At 37.6% G+C, this 20,577-nt stretch overlaps 1 long non-coding RNA gene across 1 annotated transcript in view; it reads left to right on the top strand.

Annotated features, from left to right (window-relative positions):
• The first annotated feature begins 15,049 nt into the window (after positions 1-15,049).
• LOC138742870 (uncharacterized) overlaps positions 15,050-20,577 on the top strand; it is a 33,326-nt gene continuing 27,798 nt past the window's right edge. Inside the window, exon 1 of the long non-coding RNA XR_011344467.1 lies at positions 15,050-15,128. This is a non-coding gene — a long non-coding RNA (uncharacterized lncRNA). The remainder of the gene's footprint in view (positions 15,129-20,577) is intronic.

Raw genomic sequence — 20,577 nt, 5'->3', positions numbered from 1 at the left:
ACCCTGGCCCAATTATGGAATTGATTATGGAATCTGACTGACCCTGTCTTTGAGGGCAACATCAGAGCATCGTTCAAGAAGGTGAACCCTGATAGCGTACCTGGCAGGGTACTGAAAATCTGCACCAACCAACTAGCTGGAGTGTTCACAGACATTTTCAACCTTTCATTGTGGCAGTCGAAAGTTCCCACCAGATTCAAAAGGACATCAATCATCCCGGTACTCAAGAAGAGTAACATGGGCTGTCTCAACGACTACTGCCCAGCAGCACTGACTTCTACTGTGATGAAGTGCTTTGAGAAGCTGGTCATGCCCAGAATTGATACATACCTAAACAAAGGTCTGGGCCCACTGCAATTTGCCTATTGTTACAATCGCTCCACATCAGATGCAATATTACTGGCTCTCCATTTAGCTCTGGATCACCTCGAAAACAGCGAGTCATACATTCGGCTGCTCTTCGTAGACTACAGTTCAGCCTTCAATATCATTATTCCCTCAGTATTGATCAAGAAGCTACAAACTCTAGGCCTCTGTACCCCCCTCCCCCCACCCCCGCAACTGGATTCTTGACTTTCTCATTGGAAGACCACAGTCAGTATGAATTGGAAACAACCTCTCCTCACTGATGATCAATGCAGACGCACCCCAAGGATGCATGCTTAGCCCACGCATCTACTCATTATACACCCATGACTGTGTGGCCAGGCACAATTCCAATGCCATCTACAAGTTTGCCGATGACACCACAGTTGTCGGCAGAATCACGAAAGGCAATGAGGAACCATACAGGAGGGAGATGGATCAGCTCTTTGAATGGTGTAACAACGACAACCTTGCACAAAACATCAGAAAAACTAAGGAGATGATTATGGACTTCAGGAGGAAGTCAGGGTAATATGACCCAGTCCTCATCAAGGGCTCAATAGTGGAGAGGGTCAAGAACTTCAAATTCTTGGGTGTCAATATCTCCGAGGATCTATCCTGGAGCCTCCATATTGATGCAATCATAAAGAAGACTCGCCAGCAGCTATACTTTGTGAGGTGTCTGAAAACTCATAAACTTCTCCAGGTGCACCGTGGAAATCATCTGGCTAGTTGCATCACTGCCTGGTCTGGAGGTGCCACTCTCAGGACAAGGATAAACTCCAGAGGGTTTTTAATTCAGCCTGCAACATCACAGGCACCAGACTTCACTCCATCAAGGATATTTACATGAGGTGGTGCCTTAAAAAATTAGCCTCTATCCTCAAAGACCCCCACCTCCCAGGCCATGCCCTCTTCACTCTGCTACCATCGGGGGGGAAAGGTACAGGAGCCTAAAGACAAGCACTCAGTCGCACAAGGACAGCTTCTTCCCCGCTGCCATCAGATTCCTGAATAATCAATGAACTAAAGACACTGCCTCACTTGTTATTATTTTTCATAATAATTCGATGAGATGTGTTATAATATGAATGTTTGCAACATCATGCTGCTGCAAAGCATTGAATTTCATGACAATAAATTCTGATTCTGACTTTGATCCCCAGTCTCATTGATCAGCAGCATCTCTCAGCGACCCACTCAACTGTTAAAACTCAGCCATCAAATTCCTCCTTTTTGATTTAATTTCTGTTCACTGTTTTTTCCTGCAAACTGCATTCCCGGTATTTCTGAGTAATCGCATTTCTCATTGACTGGAATGTGAATGATGTTGATGCTGTGAAATGAACTGAAGGGAATAAACTATAGTGCAAGTTATTAAAGGATGTGTTCTTTTTGCATTTTTTCTCTTTACTAATTTGCCAGTAATTCCATGCCAAGACCCATTTTGTGCACCAAGAAATTGCTTAATTTCTAGGCCTGTTGGGCTAGTACATTTCGCAAGGTCATTTCAATGAAACAGTTCAAAACTGAACATTTCATGCAGGTTTGATCATTCTGATTTTTGTTTTTGGAGCTTCATGTGTAGAGGAATTCAGAATTGAAATGCCATCGAAAAGAGAGCTGTGTTTATCTGGATGATGAATCCTCAAACATTTGAAGTTTGAATTACCATATATGTCAGCATATCAGACAGTATTTCAATCTCAAAAATGTCACCCTAAAACCAGGGGCCATCTTGTACGCCATATTAAATCCAAACTTTAATATGCTGTGGCTGGAGTTTCCTTGGTGAATAATGACGATTGCCGCCAGGTTCACCGTGGATAACAAATCAACAGTAAAATTGTGACTACTTGTATCTGTCAAATGAAACACATAACTCAACAAATGAAAAGTGTATGCATTCGGATTTGTGGATTCGCCATTTAAACGTATGCACTAACAGACGAATAAATTCCTTCACTGACATCACTAATTCAGTTATTTTTCCCTGAGAAGTCAGCACAGGATCACAATGGCTGCATGGCAATGGCCATGAGGGGTTGCAGACTGGTGTAGGGTACCAGAAACAAGAGAAACATCCCCCCCCCCCAATTGAGAAGGAGAAACAAATGACTAAGGCAGCGGACCAGTGAGGGGCTCAGCAGCTGAGGGACCCACACAGGTTGCAGCTACTTGTGGTTGGGGAAACTACATGGGCTACAGGCTCCTGGAGCCTGGCTCATAGCAACCAGGGGTACTGGAGGTATGATTCAAGAGGATGCTGAGGCCAAGAAGGACTCCTGAAGGGTCTTGGGTGTAAAAGGCTTCCTGATTTGGATCTCGAGCTCCAGTTGCCAATGGTTTGAACAGAAGACTGTATCACTGCAGAGGCTGAGGGAACACTGGAGGTGAATCCACATACACTCAGAAACTCTGAAGGGACATTCTTTGTTTTCTTTTCTGGTTTCATCTCACAAATGCTGAAACATTGAATAACATATCAGTTATTTTCAATGCAATGCAATTGATATTACCCTGCCCTCCCCATGTGAAGTACCATCCTTATTCTTCCCTCTTCATGATAACAGCTGTTCCCAGAATAAGGGTCAAGCCATTTAGATTTGAGATAGGAACAAATGTCTTCACTTGGAGAATGATGAATCTTCTCGACAGCAGAAAGCTACAGTATGAAGGGCCAATCACTAAATTTGTTCAACACCATAGTCAATAGATTTTGGATATCAAGGTCATCAAAATATATTAGAATTAAACAGGAAAATGAAAGTGAGGTGGAACATCAGCCATGATCTTGAATGGTGGACAAGTTCAAAGGGCTAAATGGCATTCTTATGCTTCCAGTTCTATGTTTTTTTAAAATGTTCTACATATTTCATCTTGACCTTAAATGCCCTACTGCCTGGTACACATAAACTGAGGAATGTAGGTAAACTCAGATCCACCGACCTCAATGTGGCCATAGGTACTAACTCTTGACTGTCTTATGCTCCTCCCTCACTGCACCCTCACCCCATTATCCAGTGTTGCCTGGGTGGGATATTTCTGCATGCAAGATCATTTCAATTGCATCTCAGGCTGAACCTCAGCAGAACTGAAATTTGCAGAGGGAAGGGTCAGCTGGAAAGTCCATGATGAAAATAGTTATTTCCACCCTGTTCAAATACCCACCCAACACAACCACTTTAATTAATGTCTTCAAACAGCTCAATAGATTGTGAAATCTTGTGTTGTGCAATATGAAATTTGTTTTTAAAACAATGCGATCTTTTGAGGCAGATGAGAGACTGAGCCCTAACGAACATTCAGCAAAAGTTCAACAGATTGATGAAGTAGGATTTCCACCTCTGGATGTCATTAAATGCTGGATTCTGGGATCAGTTAACAATCCATACAGGACAAGATTGTTTATCCCACTATCAGAAATGAACAGAAAAATGGGAGATAGAGTGGTAAGAAATCAAAGCAAAGGCACAGCTTTGTCTTTTTTAGCACAGCTTCAGTTTAAATGCATGAGTGCATAGTGGCTTGGGGGAATGTGATGGAGGCTGCAAAGCAGGGAGATTGCAATCATCTAGCTTTTCATATGACGTTGATATCCTTTTGTCAGAAACCAGAGAAAGCAGGAAACCAATTATTGGAATAGCTGGAAAAAAGCCAGGGTGTTAAAGTACAGCTCACAGGGAAAGTGACATTTGTCAGCCAGAATGCCAGTTTTGTAACCATTAAGAGCTCTTACAGAAGGAAGTAACAAGGTCAGTAAAAGTCATTGTTGCGTTGGCTAAATTGGTGAAGCACAAAGACAAATACTGTCAATATTAACTTAAATAGCAAAGGATTACATACCCCAGTCAGTGGCATCAGTATGTATTTCAAAAGTGGATTGTCATGCACTGTTGCCATTATATTGCTTGCTTAATGTAACCAACTGCAGATGAATTTCTACACATTGTATTTGCAGTACAGAAACAGATCAAGTAAATCAATGGATCTCTGCAGTGATTCTGCTCCACATCTTAGTTTATCTTATCTGTCAATATATTCTTGATTTTATTTCTTTACCATCTAATTAAAGGGATTATTCCAGCCCTAATACTCAAGCAATGTCTCATAAACTTGAATGACAATCATCTCCCATTCTGTGATATATCTGACCGTTGCATCAAGTATGATGTTTGACAGCTCATCTTGCTGATCCGACTTAAACGAGTCCAAGGGAAACATAAAAGCTGCAGATTCTGGAACCTTGAGCAGATAAAGAATTGCTGGAGGAACTCAGCAGGGCAGTCAGGATCTATGGGCAGAACTGGTCAGTCAGTGTTTTGAGTCAAAAAACTTTATCAAGACTAAGATTTTAAAAAAGTAAAATAACAAATATATAAAGGGAGAGAGAAGATGGAGCTGGGGGTTACCTTAAATTAGAAACTCAATATTCATGCCATTAGATATAAGGCTGACCAGAATGAATATTAAATATTGTTCTTCATTTACTTTTAGCAGTGGATGAGGCTGAGAACACCATTGCAAGAATGATTGGGGGAGTTAAAATGGTTGACCACTCGAAGCTTGTTTCAACCCACAAAGAGAGCATAGGTGTTCTGTGAGGCACTTACCCAATCAACTTTTTGTCTCCCAATGTAGAGGAGGCCACACTGGGTACACCAATTGAAGTTGATTAGGTTGGACAATGTGCATGTAAAATTCTGGCTCACCTAGAAGCTCCGTTTGTGGCCTTAGATCAGTGGTTCTCAACCTTTCTCTTTCCACTCACATACCACTTTAAGTAATCCCTATGCATTGGTGCTCTGTGATTAGTAAGAGATTGCTTAAGGTGGTATGTGAGTGGGAAGGGAAGTGGAAATCAGTGGTCTAGATCCAATTGTGACTGAAATATTTTGCTTGAGAAAAATTGTCATTGGCCCATTTCCTTTGGAGTTATGAAACTGTGCACATAATGAGTGAATTAGGTACGATTAAAACACAGGTTTTCAACCTTTTTCTTTACACCCACATATCACTTTAAGCAATTCCTTACTAATCACAGAGCACCTATGGCATAGGGATTACTTAAAGCGGTATGTCAATGGAAAGTAAAAGGTTGAGAACCACTGCCCTAGATGGAGGGGATGTAGGGAAAAGTTTTGCACTTTCTGGGGTTACAGCAGGAAGTGCCTGAAGGGGGTTAAAGGGTTGGGTGGAAATGTGGACCAGATTTGTGATCTCTGAGAGACTTTTCCTTGTGAAAAGCATATAGGGTGGAGAGGGGAAGATGTGGCTAGCAGTGTGATTGCATTGAAGTTCACCAAGGTTGTCTAAATTTGTCTCCTTACTGATCTATTCTGGAGCTGGGCTGTTTCATCTGGTGATCTTCTGCTTTCTCTTTCACCCACAATGTGCCTTCAATGTGTGTGTGTGAGCAGGATACCTTTTCTGTTATTACTTCACCATGTTCTCCATCTGCTCTTTTCCTTTGAGATTCACTGAAGTAGCTGTTTAGCATGACTAAGGCTTGAAGATAATTTTTTTAAAAAGTTTACTGATGATATCCAGAAGTGTTTCTTGAGAATATAATTTAAACAGAAAGTGAAATATCCACCCACATTTAATCATGGTCTCCAGATTGTTTCTGTCTGGCCCAAAGCCTCTCCAGCAGAAGTTTGTTACTTCAAAATTTCTCCTGCACTTCTGAAAGCCATTCACCTTTCTCTTCAAAGCAACTTCCCCATACTAATCCATAAACAAATACAACACTTTCACCATGAATCAAAAACCAAGGCCCCAAGGAAGCCTTTGACAACTGGTTGAACATGATTTCCAGGCTTACTGGCTATTAAAAGGCCCAGAGCTCGGAACAAGTAAATTTCCTGAAAAATATTCACGAAGTCAAATGTTATAATTTTAAAAAATGCAAAATTTCCCCAAAAAAGTTGAAATTGTGAAGGCTATTAAAGATTGAATAGGAGCACTTCCATTTTGGAATGTATTTAAAACAAAATGCATTTTATAGTTCAGTTCTCTTTCTTGCATTCATTCTTTTCCACTAAAATAAATTGGATGCTCAACTTGAACCATGACCAAACTGATGCAGGATCAGTCCCCAAATTTCCCTTCATAATTGCGAGGACAGTGTAGGTTTCATAAGCTGCCTAATGTCAGAAAGCCATTAAACAATTGCAATGAGGTCCTTAGAAATTGCCTGAATCTTCTGAATTGGTGTTTGTAGTTGTCACAGTGATTTGAGTTGCCAGTCTGGCTTTCCCATAGAAAAATTACACAATGCTGCATAAAGCAGTATATAATCGTAATTTTGTTTTGCCTTTCATGCTTTTACTTCTATTTATAGATCAGACTAGAATGGATTTTGTTATTGGGAGCTCATTGTGTGAAGATGTTGTGTTTGGAGTAAACATGGCCTCCATGCCTGTCTGGAATGTGTATATTACGGGTGGTCATAGGTGATGTGACTTCCAAATAAGTTTCAGATGAGGAGGGCCTAACAATCAAGATTGGACTCCGGCCACCCATTAGTGCACACTTTGCCGTTAGCTAATTTAAATCACCTAGGGTCATTATTTGCCCCAATACACAGCACATTCTTGCTCTCTGCCTCGTGGTCCACGCCAGGTCACTACGGTTGACATTGCTGGAAGTGTCGCAGATAATGTGTGCACTACTGAAGTTGAACCATTAGTGCTGCGATAGGCTGGTATTCACAGAGAGCCGTAATCCCATGGGTCAGGGAACTGGGTGTGTGTGAGAGTCCCTGCTGGTGTGTGTGAGAGTCCCTGCTTGTGCGTGAGCAGGTCGAGTATAGGTTTACCATTGTCGGTGACCAATCAAAATCTGAGGTGAAGGTCTATATCGTTGCTTAAATGAAATAGTGATCAAGTACTTTTTAATGCTCTCCCCTGATTTTTTTTCCCAAGTGTTAATAAAAGTCACGTGTGATTGTAACATTTCTGTCCAGAGACGAGTCTCTCTGTGAACTCTCTGAATCTGATACTCTTCACAACGCGACAGAAGGTAACCACCATGATGTGGTGCCAGGGAAGGATCAGAGCCTGAATGAAAACATTTGCCATTGTGATCATCACTTGTCGAAGTCCAATACTTTGTCGTGCTGCTAAGTTATTTCATTGGAGAAGGAAATGAAAGAGTTAGTTTTGACAAGCTCATTATTTGTCACCGTTGGTTAAATACTTGGCAAAATAATTTATTTACATAGCAGTTTGTCTTGCTGCACCCTGAGTGACTTGGATAATATAAGCTTGTGATTTAAGAGGCAGTTTAGGATGGATAATAATTACTGGCCAAGCCAATGATGTTTGGTGAATAAATAAAAAAAACAGTACAAACATATCACAGTCCTCAAGAGGTTTATGGCATCGATCCACATGTAATCTAAACCTATTTAAATATGGTTGAAAAATAGAAACAAGTCAAAAGGAGAGACAGGAATAAAATAAATCAGGTCTAGGCTTAGTGATAAATGTGGTTCTAATCTTTTTAAAGCTTCTGGTTCCCAAGCTTTTGAATCTCTAGGTTCCTATTCCCAAGCATTTAATTTGCAAAACTTATTTTCTAACTCTTCATATTTATAAGCATTTCAAGTTTCCTCTATCTGGTAGCAATTCTCTGCTCACAAGACAACATAATTAGTTTCTGCAGTAGATGTTGATTTTCAGAGAGGCTTAAATCATAGGATGAACAAAAGGGTATACTGTATTGTGTTGTTTAATATAATGCAATTTAATTATGTAACAGAATGAGTATAATATTTTACTTAAAAGCATAACAGCTTATACAGTAGAGAGCCCACCTACTCAGGAGGGAATTCTGGACCGTCTCTTGTAAAAAGTGGCAAGATGTAGGAGTTCACTTCAGAGGGAAATAAAGAAAAGGATATGAGACAGCTATGGCAGATGTAGGAAATCCCACAATATTCTATTATTAAAGGTAGAAGATCGGAAGAGTCACGTGATGGAGTAGTGGCCGGTAGGGTAAAACCAGCCCTCTCCAGAAAAGAAGAAAAAAAAAGTCTAGAAAAGACAAAGTTCAACAAATATAAAATATAAGAAATAAAAGATAAAGTTGCAGACAAGAGAAAGAAGATGGCACCTAAGAAGGAAAAAGTAAAAACAATGGGGGAAAAAAAAGAAAAGACACCGGAAAAGAAAGAAGGGAGCCGTGGTGGCGAAGAGCACCCGATCTCTGAGGTTAGTGTTGGCCCTGCAAAGTCGCGACCCTCCCGACCGGTGGACTGCAAAAATGGCTCTCTGAGCCAAACAAAAGTGCATAATCTAAGGTAAAGGAAAACACTGATGGGAGGGGGGCTTAGCCGAGGAGTGGGCAACCACAGCGCGACCAGCTGAGGGATGCCCGACACCAAGGGCTCTCAGCTGGAAGATGAGGAAAGCGGCAGGAGAGGGAGTAAGGTACCAGGTGAGAAAGAAAGTCGACGGGGTGAACAGCAAGAGGAACAGCTTAAGGAGGCCCAACAGATGAGCAGCTCAGAAGGAGAGGACCAACAGCAAGAGGCCAAGTATTAAAAGGCCTGAAAAAGTGAGACAAGCAACTCATCAGAAAAATCAGAACAGACACAGATATAAAGAGAGGAAGAAGACACAAACACAGGTACAGACACAGAAGAAGAGGAAGAAGACCAAGATCTTCACAGAGAAATAGAAGGTTAAACAGATGGACAGAATATAGATAAAGCTCTTTTTGAAGAACAAATGAGAGCATTAAAAGTATGTTGTCATTAGAATTTAGTGCAATTAAAAGAAAATTGAAAAGAACTGAAGATAAAATGCAAAGATTAGAACTAGTCATGACAGAAATAAGGGTAAGAGTAGAAAATGTGGAAGAACGAGAAACGGCTGTAGAAATGGAAGTAAACAACATGAGGAAAATTGGAAGAAAGTGATAAAAAAATTAGAGACACAAGTGTTGTTAGCTCAGAAAATTGATATGTTGGAAAATTATAGTAGGCGAAACAACATAAAAATAGTGGGCCTGAAGGAGAGTGAAGAAGGGACAGATATGAAGGAATTTATAAAAGGATGGATCCTGAAGGTCTTGGAAATGACAGAAATGGAAATAGAAAGGGCACACAGAACACTAGCTCTGAAACCACAGATACATCAAAAACCAAGATCCATATTTTAGTAAAACTTTTGAGATATACGACAAGAGAAAATATACTGGAGCGGGTAAGGAATAAAATTAGAGAAGATAATAAACCATTGGGATACAAGGGTCAAAAAATATTTTGTTTACCAAGACATAAGTTTTGAACTTTTAAAGAAGAGGAAGGAGTTCAATACAGCAAAATCGATCCTATGGAGAAAAGGTTATAAATTCATGTTAAGACATCCAGCTATGCTTAAAATATTTATCCCCAGGGAGCAAAACAGACTGTTCGTGACCTGGAGGAAGCACAAAAATTTGCAGAATGCTTGCAGGACAGAAGGAGAGATGAAGAGATGTAATAAGAATAAAGAATGGCGATAAAGTATATATAAAGATGTAAAAACAATCTTTATACATGTACATATACATGTAAAGAACTAAAGAAGAGAAAGGGAAAGAAGGAAGTAAGGGGGAAAAAAGGGAGAACTTTGTTATAAGTGTAAAAAAAATGTTTTCTAGTGGGGGTTGGGGGAGAGAGAATAACTGTCACTGCAAAATCAGTTAATGCTTGCGAACAGGATCGCAATCAAAACGGAAAGGGGAGTTATGGTTGCCCGGCAAGGGATAAGGGGAAACTCAGAGGGAAGGAGGTATTTGGGGTTAAGATAATATTGAATGTGGGAGTTGCTGGAGTATTTTATGTTTTAAATGTGTTGTCATACATTAAAAAGGGAAAACAGAGATTAAAATGGGGAAAAGGGGGATGGTGGTGGTGAGGAAGCAGAAATGAGGTGTAAACAGGATATGAGATGGCCATGTTGAACTATATGACTATAAATATTAATAGAATACATAACCAAATTTAAAGGAAGAGGTTATTAAATTTACTGAAAAAAGAAATAAATAGATATAGCATTTGTGCTGGAAACGCATCTAACTGAAGTGGAACATAACAAATTAAAGAGAGACTGGGTAGGACACATAGCAGCAGCATCATATAGTTCAAAAGCTAGAGGTGTAGCTATATTAATTAATAAAAATCTACCAATCAAAATAGAGGAGGAAATAATAGATTCAGCAGGGAGGTGTGTAATGATAAAGTATCAGATGTAATCAGAACTTTGGAAATTGCTCAATATATATGCACCTAATGAGAAGGATCAAAAGTTTATGCATGATATTTTTTTGAAGATTGTAGATACACAAGGAAATATATTGATAGGGGGGATATTAACCTTAATTTGGATCCAATATTGGATAAAACTGGACAAAAGACAAGCAAAAAGAATAAAATGGCCAAATTTATGGTTAAATCAATGCAGGAAATGAAACTTATGGATATATGGAGGAGACAGCACCCAAGAGAGAAGGAATACTCATATTATTCAAGTAGGCATAAAACATACTCAAGGATTGGTATGTTTTTGTTGTCAGCCCATATTCAAGGGAGAGTTAGGCAAACTGAATATAAAGCTAGATTACTATCTGATCATTCATCCCTGTTATTAGCAATAGAACTGGAGGGCATCCCACCAAGAACATAAAGACGAAGGTTAAACTCCATGCTACTTAAAAGGGAGGAATTTAGAGAGTTTATTGAATGCCAAATTAAAACATATTTTGAAATAAACACGGAATCAGTGAAAGACAAATTTATATTATAGGATGCAATGAAAGCCTTCATTAGAGGGCAGATAATAAGTTATGAACTAAGATGAAAAAGGACTACAATCGGGAAATAGAGCAGTTGGAAAGGGAGATAGTAAGTGCAGAAAATGAACATTACAAATGTACAAGGTGGAGAAGAACATAATGAAAATAAAGCAAAAGTATTACGAACTGGGAGAAAAACACCTAAAATATTAGCCTTGCAACTTAAACCAGAACAAGCTAAAAGAACTGTATTGGCATCAAAGAAAAAGAACAAACAAATTACATATAACCCAATAGAGATTAATGAGAACTTTAAGGAATTTTATGAACAATTATATCAAACTGAGAACGAGGGAAAAGATGATAAAATAGAAGAGTTTTTAGCTAAAATTGAACTGCCAAAATTGCAAGAAGAGGAACAAAACAAACTGATAAAACCATTTGAAATAGAGGAAGTACAGGATATATTAAAAAAAGCTGCCGAACAATAAAACGCCAGAAGAGGATGGATTCCCAATAGAATTGTATAAAACATTTAAAGAGTCATGTACGACAGCAATAATTACAGTAATACCAAAGATGGGGAAGGATCCATTAACACCAGCATCATATAAACCAATTTCTCTACTTAACTCAGATTATAAGATAATAGTGAAATTATTAGCATGCAGATTGGCCGATTGTGTACCAAAAATAGTAAAACAAGATCAAACTGGATTTATTAAGAAAAGACGAACACTGGATAATGTCTGTAAACTTATTAATCTAATTCATGCAGTTCAAGGAAATAAGAAGCCAACAGTGGCTGTTGCATTAGACACAGAGGAAGCCTTTGACAGAGTAGAATGGAACTATTTATTTAAAAGAATTACAGAGGTTCAATCTACCAGAAAAATATATTAATTGGATTAAAGCATTATATAATGGAAACTTAGTGAAGGTAACAGTAAATGGATATGTATCAAACCAATTTAAATTAAGTATGTCAACTAGTCAGGGATGTCCATTATCCCCCTTATTGTTTGCCTTAGCAATAGAACCATTGGCAGAACTGATAAGAACAGAAAATAAAATAAAAGGGATAAAAATAAAGGAGAAGGAGTATAAAATCAGCTTATTTGCAGATGACATCATAGTATACTTAGCAGAACCAGAAATATCAATGAAAGAATTACATAAGGAATTGAAGGAGTATGGAGAAATATCGGGGTACAAGATCAATGCAAATAAAAGTGAAGCGATGCCAATGAGTAATGCGGATTATACAGAATTTAAAAAAGAATCGCCATTTAAATGGAAAACACAAGCAATCCGATACCTAGGTATCAGGTTAGATAATAACTTAAGCCACCTGTACAAACTAAATTATCAGCCACTAATAAAGAAATTGCAGGAAGACTTAAAACATTGGAAAGATTTACCGCTAACGTTGATAGGGAGGGAAAATTACATTAAAATGAATGTCTTCCCAAGGATCGTTGCCAATTCCCTTAACAGAGAAATTCTTTAATGAATTAAAGAGAATAATAAGGAAATTCTTGTGGAAAGGGGGAAACTGAGGGTTGCATTAGATAAATTAACAGAGTTGTATAACCAAGGTGGTTTGCAGTTACCAAACTTTAGAAATTATTTTAGAGCCGCACAATTAAGGTATTTATCAGATTTTTACCAGACAAGGGAAAAACCAGACTGGACTAAGATAGAACTAGATAAAGTGGGATGAAAAGCTGGTGCAATATAAAAGCTCACCAGTATTGCATCATTTACTTAATATATGGAAGAAGATACACTTAGAAAGGAAAAAAACGAATGACCAACTACCAAAATTGTTATTGACACAAAACCCACTAATCCCTTTTATAATAGATAACCTTTCCTTTAGTGCACACATGTCAAACTCAGGCCTGCGGGCCAAATTTGGCCCATGATATAATTATATTTGGCCCGCAAGATCATATCAAATATGTATTAGAGCTGGCCCGCTGGCTGCCGCGCCAGTATAGCACATGCAAAGCTAATACTACAAATCCCAGAATGCTTTGCAAATGCATTGGCGCCGGCCCGACAGCCTGCTAATCGCCCCCACCTCATCTGCCTACTTTCATTAGGCATCTGTGACCTGTCGCCTAACTCGCATGTAAAATGTGAAAAATGGCCAAACGAAAGACAGAAAACGGACCTTTCAAGACAGGTGGGAGGCAGACTCTGACCCCAGAGTTTGATGAACTTGCATCTAAGAAGAGATGCCAAGTATTTGGTTTAGACCTAGGTGCATCAGAGTAAATCACAGTGTAGCAAGCTAAGCTTGGATTAATATTTTCTTTGGTTAACTTTGGACTGTTCATAGTTGAAAGATTGGATTTTCATTGAAGCAAGTTGTTATTTTTTTGACTTTTTGGCTTGTGAAAAAAAAATACATTTAAAAAGAGCTTGAAGGATATAGAGAAATATTATTTATTGAATATTTTATTTCTCATTTGTTAATGCTTCTTCTGGAAAGAGTTTAACCAAAACTATTATTAAACATTTATTTTAATAAGAAAAAGTTTAACATTACATATGTTGAAAGAAGAGAAAACATGCAGATGTTGTTGAAAAGTTTCAATAAATATTTAGTTTGACCCACGACTTAGTTTAAGTTTTTAATTTTTGCCCTCTGTGAATTTGAGTTTGACACCCCTGGTTTAGAGAATGGGAGAGAAAAGGAATCAAAAGAATAGAAAATTGTTTTTTAGGTAATAATTTATTAACATTTGAACAGTTGAAGTACAAATATGGAATAACTCATGGTACAATGTTTGCATATCATCAACTGAAATCTTTTTTAAAGGATAAATTGGGAAACAGACTGAGATTACCAGAAGGAAGCAGCTTTGAATATGTGATTACAGACACAATGATAATTAAAAGATTTATAACCAACATGTACATTAAGCTGCAAGATAAGGAAAATAATGAAATAACCTATAAACCTAAACAAAAGTGGAAAAAGGATTTAAACATAAAGATAAAAATGAAACATGGGAAAAGTTATGTTCTGGAACTATGAAGAATATAATAAACACAAGGTTACGCATGATACAGTACAATTGGTTACACAGGTTATATATATCACGCCTCAAAAGTTAAAAGAATGGGATCCAACATTATCAGATAGATGTTTTCGCTGTAAGAAGGAAATGGGAACAACAGTACATGCAATTTGGGCATGTAAGAAAGTGAAAATGTTTTGGGAAGATCTAAATAAAATCACAAAAAATAACATACCAAAAATTCCAGAGATTTTTCTTCTAAGTAATATGAGGATTTAGGCCTCAAATTGGATAAAGTGGGAAAAAAAGATTTATTATGATAGCCTTAGCAGTAGCAAAAAATATATAATGTTAACTTGGAAAATGGAAGAGAGCCTGAGAATACAGCAATGGTACATGGAAATGAATAAATGTATTCCATTGAAAAAAAAATAGCATATAATTTAAAAAATAAAGTCACATTATTTGAATAAATTTGGGAACCATACATGGAACATAACATAGAGGGCCTGCACCCCTAAGATGATAAAAAGACAAAACAACTTGATCCAGTATGTAAAAGTAGATGACACATTTTTCTTGTTTATTTTTCATTGTGTGATGACGTTGTTTAATGGTTTTATTGTATTGTATATGTTGAATATTTATTGGTTTTGGAGGGGGTGGCAAGGAGGGAGGGGGAAAAAAGAGAGAAACATTTGTATATATTTTGGTTGATATGGTTCACAGTATGAAAAATACTAAAATATTTTTTTAAAAAAGGTAGATCAACTAGAAAAAGATTGTCCATGTGCTGAGATACAGGAGCTGAGTGAGGTCCTTAATGGGATTTTCTTATCTATATTTACCACAGTTATGTAGGCGAGGGAACCCCCTAAGAAGAAAACAGTGATGTCTTGAAGAGGGTCTAAAGAGGAGGTGCTGGAATTCTTAAAATGCATAAAGGTAGATAAATCCAGAAAGGATATTTTTAAGATGAAAATGGGGCAGGGAAGATTTTAAAGAATATTGCCGGGACTGGTAAACGAATAAAAAAGTCTCGAGTCTGGATAGGGTGGAACTTTTCACTCTAGATCATAGAAGCCTCTTTATAGAGGTTTATAAAATAATGAGGGGCATAAATAAGAAGTCATTTCCCCAGAGTAGATAAATCTAAAACTTAGGGACATAGACTGAAGAAGGGTAAGATTTAAAATGGAACTGAGGGGCACCTTTTTTATAAAGAAGGTGGTTGGTGTATTGAATGAGCGGCCAGAGGGTGGTAGCAGCAGAGATAATTGTTACAGTCTCTCGAGATTTTAAACATGAACATGGTTAGGAAAGGTTTACAGGGTTGAATACAGGAAAATAGGACCAGCTTAGTTGACATGAAGGGCCTATTTCCATGTGGTAGATCTCTATGAATCAAGTACTGTACATAGATGACTGAATAATTTGCTCAGGGAATTATTATCAAATGAAACCAAACAATTTTGAATTGGAAGGGGAGGGACATGAGGAAAGTTGGGTTTATATGCATGGGACAAAGCAATGGTAAAGTAAACTCTTTGATCTCTATCTATTTAATCTTAAACATAAGCTATTGAAAAATATGATGTCTCTGGGAGCATTCTTGCCTGTGTCAGGTCAATATGCTTTGCCGTAAAAATCAGGCCTTCACAGAAGCAGGGTGTGAATTGTTTAGCATGCCATTCTTCAAGAAGGCATATATCCACCTATTCAAATGGCTTGGCTGAACGGTAATCATCCCAATGGGACTATTTGAAAGTTAAACAGTTCTCTTAGAATTCCTTTATCAACTAGTATTACCAAAAATGTTACTGTAATTGGATATTTATCTTTTTAGAATCTTGTTAAATACAAAATAATAGCCACATTCCAAATGCATATAAATTGTTTTCTTAATTGAGGTTCACTAGATGCCTTTAGATTGGTTTTATGTGGAGCAGCACACAAAATGAAAAATGAATTTGTACTACTTAATGAACTAATTATTGGAAAAGATTAACGAAATAGACAGAATGTAAAAAACAGTAGGTATTTATTTCCAATGGGTACATCAACTGTGTCAATCTAAAATGTTAATGGTAGCAAGGAGAAACATTTTATCAGTTAACAAAATGTTATCATTTACAATCAGAGAAAGCCTTTTAAAACAGACTATAGATACTTGAGGTGCAGAAGAGGCTACTCGGCCCAATTTGTCCATGCTGGCAGGGAACTAGCTAGCTACCCACATTTAGTTGTCCATTAACTTGACTCATAGCCCAAGATAATTTTATCTTCAACAGAAAATAATGGGATTTGAGTGTTTGGATTCTTGCTGGAAATACAGTAAAATAAGTATCCGGAATTCAAGCAACTGGCAACCCAACCAACAAGCAAAAAAAAGTGAGGAAATAAATAAATATATAAATAACATTTTAAATCATAAAAATGTAAATAAAATTGTAAAAGTATATGTTCTCCAAAGCAACATATACCCCTTTGTTGAAGGCAGGAGCAAACATCCAGCTAGCAGAGCACCCCAGTGCATCCCCAACCAGAGCAGCTGCTTGAATAAAGTTTCAATAAAGTTGTGTTTGAATAAAATGGCAGTGCTCAGGATAAAGAGCCAGCCGATGCCGTTTGCTGGGGCGATTCTCCCAAGGTGTCTCCCTGTCCTTGCTTTGTAAAAGTGTTTATCTTTATTAGTATTAAATATATTAGGTAAGGCCTTAACTGTTAACCTGGGGGGGGGGGGGGGGGCGTGGGTTAATTAGGATGGTGGAACTGTTAGTGCAGCAGTTAGAGCAATGCTGTTTAAATTTAATTTTGTAAGTTACAGAATTACCTGATTAAAGTGAACTTTGCATTATTAAGGAATACAATACTGACTTTATTTTCAAATTAATTTACATTTTGCACTCTCTTTTGTCTTCTAAAGTATCCTTCTTGCAGGTGTATTAGCTAGGCATTGTAAGAGGTTTCTCAGTCAACTGGAAAATTTGCATATCTGAGATCCACAGTCCCCGTAGGGGCCAGTTACCAAGGGTTGCACCGTAGCAGTAACTAAGCAGCCACATTTTAATTGGACGCAAGCAGGAAATTCAGATCCATGATTCTGTGCGATCTAAAGTGAAATGGGGTGGACATGGTGCAATACAAATCTTTGCATGTTACTGCAGCAATCCAGAGTACTTTTGAGGATGCAGAAAATTACAACACAAAGAACATATTGTATCCATGCTGGCAAAAATTAGCTTTTCACATTTTTGACATTTCTCACATCTCAGTCAGAACATGTGCTTCTTTTTGCTTATTGATGCGGACAAACATTGTCTTGTTCTATGCTTCATTGGAAATCCTGAATTACTTTTAGACATTTATAAATATGCATTCTTAAAACAATTTTGTAAAATAAAGTTTTATTTATTAAGCACATCAAAATTCATGGAAATTCACTTCAAATACTGAAAATCTGGAATAAAAATAGAAAATGCTGGAAACATTTATCAGTTTGGTGGAATTTATGAAAAGGGAAGTAGTTATTCCTTCAGGTCGAAAACTAGACAAAGGGCTTTCATCATGGAACTTTCTCTTCCCACCAATGCTGTCTGGCCTGCTAAGTCCTTCCAGTATTTTCTGTTTTTATTATTTTGGAGTTTATGGTGTATGTTATATTCTGAAGGTGCTTTTACGTTAAACATGCCACAAAGCACTCAGAATGAAATATTGATAACATTATTCAAATAAAATTCAACACAAGAATTAGAAGCAAGAATAAGTCAAACATTATATTCTATCAGCTCCAGCATTCAATAAGATCATGGTTCAGCACAATTTTCCCATGCTAAACTCATATCTCTTAATTCCCTTAGTATCCAAGTGTCCCAAATATACCGAGACTACAGCTCTATAGGTCAGAGAATTCCAAAGGTTCACTCTCTTCTATGTAAAAAAAATATTAGTTTTAAGTCTGCTCTAAATAGCTGACTCCTTATTTTAAGACTGTAGTTCTTGGATCAACATCTTCCAGCCAGGGGAAGCATCAACTCCTTATCTACCCTGTCAACCGAGCCTGTTTACTAAATAAGATAGATTTTTTTTCAGGATCTGCTATTAATCCCAAAGTGTAACTTGTTGAAGCGGTGACGATAAAAGTGATTTAAAAGCAAATTATCTATCGAACCATGAGACAGATAAGTGGTTGCTGAGACATTTGCAGCTGAGTATGCCGATTAATGCTGCAGCCTACAGAATAATAATTAACATTTTTGAACACGTTTTGTTTATTTTTTATTGATTATAAAAAATATATTTTAAATTTACAGTATTAACTAAAATCACCACTGAGAGCATCAAATCTTACATTTACCTGGCAACAGTTGGTAGAAAAAAGATTTCTTAGACACAGCATTATTTTACTCTAAGGTGCATGACTGAACGATATGTGTGCTAATGTGTTTTGCCCATATGGATAGCATTGCAGACTATGTTTGTAACATCAGCTTTGGAATGAAAATAGTAGGCTACAAATTCAATAATTTGCTGCATTTTTTTTAGCTCTGTGAAATTGATTTTGAGCATGGAAAGTGATTGTGAAAAGCGATTGTGATCTTATAATCTTACAATCATCAATCAGCACTGCGATGTTCCTGGGGTGACAATGCATTGAACATGTGGAGCATGCATGGATGATATTGTTCATGTGCTTATTCACCTGTTGGATGAATACGAAATGTAATTAGGAAAATATGTGAACATTATAGAAAAATATGTTGACAGCATCAACAATCCCTGTTCATGAGCTGTTGAAAGCACATGTTGGGAAGTCAGTGGGATCTGATCTTGTTCCATTACATATTTCACATCACAGTAGTTTGCAATCACTTATAGCATCTGGGAGAGTTTTAAGTTGCCTTTCAATGTTGCTTATAAATTGACGTTTAGGCGGTGATCCCATTAGCCCTTGATTATGATGAGGAAGATAGCATCAAAAGCAGGAATGATTTGCTGGAAGAGAATGAGGGGAAGGACACTGGTTTCAGTGAACGTAACCATCAAATGTTTGGTGGGAGCAAAGCTTTCACTTCGAGCTGATTAAAGACCAATCCAACTGGAGGTTACGGTTGGGGACACACAGATGTTGAAATTGGAGCAAATCACAATCTGCTGGAAGAACTAAGGAAGGCAGCATTAATGGGAGAAAAAGGAATTGTCAACATTTTGGGCCTTGAAGAAGGCTTCTAGCCCATAACATTGATAATTGTCCCACTGATAATGTTTGGCCCATTGAGTTCCTTCAGTGGATTTTGTTTTGCTGGAGGTTAGTATTTCCTGACAGAGGTGGCAGAACTAAAGCATGCATTCATGTCTGACTTGTGTATGTGTGTGTAAAGGTGAAGGTCACAGTCACTTTAAAATCCTTAGCTTTTCTTCATTATTGGTGTCAATATCTAATATAATTTAATATATATTAGATACTGTATGAATATCTGTACACATATTACTGTATTAATACTAATACCAGTGCATATAGTAGATACTAACACCAGTGCAATGAACCTCTGGAAACTGTAAGCCAAAAAGATTGCGGTATGAGGGGACGAAGATAGGTTCAATGATTTGCAAAGTAGCCCAGCCAATTTGAGTGGATGGAGATTACGGATGGGAAAACCTACAATCAAAATGAGTTTCTGGAAAGAGTTGGGTCACTCCTCTGCTGCTCAGTTGTGTTCGAACTTCTTTTCCAGAACAGAAGGAAGCATGGGATTGTGCTGCAATGTGAATGAACATTATTCCGATCACAACTGAAAAGTTGTTCATGCACCAGGTACAAGTTATGTGAGTTGATGTTGGAGCAGTGTAAGCATAGGGATTGTAGTTTTCTTGCACTGGCAGAAAGGTTTTGCAGCATTTTCTACGGACTTTGACCATACATATGAGAACCTTAATCTTTTTGTGATACAAGGATGAACTCCCTTAGGCATGACTTGAGTTTTTTTAAAATCTCCAGCCAACTCATTCACTGCTGCTTCATTTCTATGTGGAAAATATCTCTCTGGTTTCTAGCTCTTTAAGTAATATTTTGTGAAAACCATATTTCATACTTATGCTGCCAACAGCTGCACAGTGATGTCCAGATTGGATGGAATGGTCACTTCCCCTTTTAAAAGTGTCAGCTTGTTGACAGTGTCGATTTGTTTCAACGGTGCAAGGAATTTCTGAAATTACTCACAGCTAACACATGCTAACAAATAACTTAATTAAAATCTTTACACTTCCTTTTTAGGCTAAAGGTAAAAGTTAAGATGTGGCATTGCAAAATCAAATGTTGGTATCCAGGTTAATTATTCACAATAATCAATGACTGTTGTCTTGTCATGTTCTTCTGGTAAAAACTGGTAGTCTT

Source organism: Narcine bancroftii, chromosome 9, assembly GCF_036971445.1.
Source record: "Narcine bancroftii isolate sNarBan1 chromosome 9, sNarBan1.hap1, whole genome shotgun sequence".
Lineage (NCBI taxonomy): Eukaryota > Metazoa > Chordata > Chondrichthyes > Torpediniformes > Narcinidae > Narcine > Narcine bancroftii.
The sequence above is the reverse complement of the archived record's forward strand: the minus strand, read 5'-3'. Positions and strand labels throughout refer to the sequence as shown.